Source organism: Vombatus ursinus, unplaced genomic scaffold (genome assembly GCF_900497805.2).
Source record: "Vombatus ursinus unplaced genomic scaffold, bare-nosed wombat genome assembly UNPS02014812.1, whole genome shotgun sequence".
In the NCBI taxonomy this organism is placed as follows: Eukaryota; Metazoa; Chordata; class Mammalia; order Diprotodontia; family Vombatidae; genus Vombatus; species Vombatus ursinus.
In genome coordinates, this window is record NW_020954590.1 from 22,012,081 (window position 1) to 22,016,116 (window position 4,036).

The following is a 4,036-nucleotide window of genomic DNA, read 5'->3' on the forward strand; positions in this document are numbered from 1 at the left end:
ATATATATGCTTTGTGTGTGTATATGTACATACATATATATATTTGTATGTGTGTGTGCGTGTGTGTATGTAGAGAGAAAGAGCGAGATTAATGAAATCTAGGAAGACACAAAAGGCTGGAGGAATCAGAAAGGCTTCCTGTAGAAGATGCTTTCTTACAGGAAGAGATTAACTCTCTGAAGTAAAGGCAAGGAGGAAATATATTCTAGGCAAAAACATAGAAATAGGCAATAAAGAGTTGTTAGTTAAAAAAGGAAACAGAGAAAAAGTCAGTTTGGTTCGATCTCAAAATATAAGAGATGGTATAACATCCAATGAGGCTGGGAAGGTAATTTGGGACCAGGATTTACAGGGCTTTAAAAACAAAACAGAGGAGTTTATATTTTATTCTAGAAGCAATAGCAAGCTACTAGCAGTGACTCAGTCAGATCTGCACTTGAAGAAAATTGTTTTGGCAGTAGTGTGTAGAATGGACTGGAGTGGTGAAAGACTAGGGGCATAGAGAGCAATTAGGAAGTTCTTGTGCTAATCTAAGCAAGAGACGATGAGAACCTGGACTCAGGTGGTGGCTGTTTGAGTTGATAGAAAGGGTCAGATTATGGAGGGATTGTGAAAGTCAAAATGGAAACATATTGCAACTGATTAGATATGCTGGGTGAGGGAAGGTGAGGAGTCAAAGACAATGCCAAGATTACACACATAGGACTTGGGAAGGAAGGATGGTGGTGCCTTTAACAGAAAAGGGAGAATTTGGAATAAGGAAGCCTTAGGGAGAAAAATAAATCAAGTTTTAAACATATTGAGTTTAACATATTTCCACAACGTCTACTCAGAAATATCTAACGGTCAATTAGTGACACAGGACTGAGGCTTGGGAGAAAGCCTGGGTCTGGATATGTAGATGTGTAAGTCATCTGCAGAGATGAGAATTAAAAGCATGGGAGCTGATGAGGTTACCAACAAATAGAACATGGAGGGAGAAGACAGGAAGACCCATGACAGATAAACTATCTAAGTATCTAAAAGGTCATCACGTAGATGAAACATTTACCTTGATATATAGAATTAGGAGCAAGAAGTGGAAGTGGAAGAGAGGTTTATTTATATTTGACATAAGCAAAATTTTTTTCTAACAATTATAGTTATCCAAAAGTGCAATGTGAGTGAGTTTCCTTTCAGTGAAGGTCTTCAAGAAAAGGTAATATAACCACTTTTCAGCTATGTTATAGAAGGTATCTTTTATTCATATATGGGTTGAACTAGATGGCTTCTGGGGGTCTCTTCCAAGTCAGAATCTGTAAGTCAGTGTGACATGACTTCTATTGCTTGCCTTCTCAATGGGTGGTTAAGGGACACGAGGGAAAGAGAGAATTTGAGACTCAATTTTTTAAAATAATAATGTTAAAAATAAATCATAATTTTAATAAATTCTAATGTAATTTTGAGCTACATTTCTAGAAGTGTAGTGATAAAAAAACAAAAGAAGTAGATTTAGACTTGTTTTGTTTAGCCAAAGAGGGCAACCCTAGTTGCAAAATGGCAAATTTAGACTTCACATAATGAGGGAAAAAAGAAAATTCCTAACAATTAAATCTATTCCAATGTGCAATTGGGCCTAATCCTAAAGCTGCCTTGGCCTAATGAAGTTATCTTATTTCATATTGCTGGAGGTCACCAAGCAAAATATGGATAACGATTGCCACTAGGCAGTATGTTGGAGGGAATTCGCATTCAGATATAGGTGGTACTAGATGATCTTTTAGTTGACTCTACCATGAAGTCCAATGGTATTCCCAGTATGCTCACTCTATTCTGGTCAGCCCTTATCTAGAGTATGGCTTTTAGTCCTAGGTACCACATCTGACAAACTGGAGTATACTGACATGGTCAAGAAACCATGTAATATGAAGAACTCTTAAGAAAGCTTAAGATATTTAACCTGATGGCTCATCATGTTGTGAAGGTGACCCTAGCTCTTGAAGACTATGTTAGAGAAATACAAGCTGTATAAAATTCCAGCATGTATTAAAGACTTTGAATATGTGTTTAGTACAACCTGCCTGTTTTCTGAGGACCAGCTTAGCTAAGTATGGAGACATTCATTGCCTTAAAGCAGGATACTAAGTGATGAAGTATTTTGCCATAGCCTATTATGAACCAAAGAAAAGTACAAAGCTCTCAATGCTGTGTAACCTCTTTCTCTCATGACAGTGGCAAAGTAGCAGAAAGAGGGATGGGTTTATTAATGTGCCTAAAAAATGTACTGAATGATTAGTTAACTAAATGTGAAATCTTGTCAAATGACAATGATTTGACATACTAATGCAGGAACTGAATAGAATTAACTTTGATATTCTAATGATGAATTAATCTAAAAGTGAAAAGGAAGCTGTAGCTAAATTGGAGGAGAATTATGAGATACTCCAAGGAGAACAGAGTAGTTAAAAGTTAGCTTGATCATATATCCTAAGGTAAAAAGAAAAATTATTTAATGGGTCACATTGTAGTACTCATGATTAACATTTGCAAAAGACTTCCATGAAGTTAATTGAAGTTCATGCATCAAAACCTTTTGCAAAGGAAGAGGATATAGAGAATGAAAAGATGGATGGACAATGGGGAGAATACTCCATGTTGGAAATAGTACATATTACAATAGATGATGATGGTTTTCCTAAAGCCTAGGTCTAACCATGTCACTTCACTTCTCAATAAACTCCCTATCACCTCCTCCCATTAAATATTATATCTTCCTATCATCTCTAGGATCAACTACAGTCTCTTTTATTTAGGCATTAAACTATCCTTTACAGCTCAGCCTTGTCTCACCTTTCCAGACATATTACTTATTACTTCCTATCACATACTTTACCATCCAGTCAAACTGCCATTCTTAACTGTTCCTCACATATAACACTCTAGGTTCTATGTATCTATCTTTGCTCTGGCTGTCCTCCATGCCTGCAATGCACTCATGCTTAGGTAAGAAGAAAGCGTATTCCAAACTTAATTCAAGTTGTACCTTCTATGTGAGTCATCTTGTCTCATTCTGTTCCTAATACTCCTTCTCCCACATCACCTTGCAGCTACATTGTATATATTTTGCATATTTCTCTACATTTGTCTCTCCCATAGAATTTCAGCTTCTGAGTTGTGAGATGCATTTAACTTTTGTCTTTTCATCTCCAGTGCCTAGCATAGTACTGGGCACATAGTAGGTGCCTAATAAATGCTTATTGATTGATTGAAAATATGAATCAGGAGTAAAACACAAAAGAAACCAAAATCTTATAGAGTACATAGAAGCCCCACGACTATACGCTATGAATATTTTCTTCAAGAAGGAAATCTGGAAATGGAAAACACCAAATGATATTATGAAAAATGAGATTTATTATATTTTGACAGAAAAGTAATGATTGGTTACTGATATGGGAGTCATTTCAACCTCAACAATCAGTGTAAAGTCATAATTTAACTTCTTAAGCAAAGATAAAAATTAATATCATTTAAAGGAAACATAAAGGCTATGACAATTTTACATAAAATAAGGCAACTCTAACCTGATATATTTAAATTATTGATGGTGAAAAATTAGGAAATGGATAAAAACATTGATATGGATAATCACCATTTTCTAAAGAAGTTTAATAAATGCCAATCTAAATGTAAATCATGACAAGAAATCCAAAAGAGCCTGGAACTGTATCAGCCTACAAATATTTGACCTCCTTGCCAAACGAAAGATTTGCCAGCCAAGGCAAAACTAGCTTAGGATGTGAATAAGTTCATAATAATCTTACAGAGGATAATAAAAGATTCTGTAGTACTATTTTATGAACTCAAACTAAATTGATATGTTTATTTGCTTTGACTGACCAATGCCCACTGTCAGGGATAGACCCCAAAATAGCAGCAAACCTACAAACCACTGACCTTTTGTCTAGTCCAGCCCCTGCAGCTAGTATCTAAGGACACAACCCATGTGGAGAAGAAGCCAGCTGTCCCCCTCCACTGTCACCCACATGGCAGACAA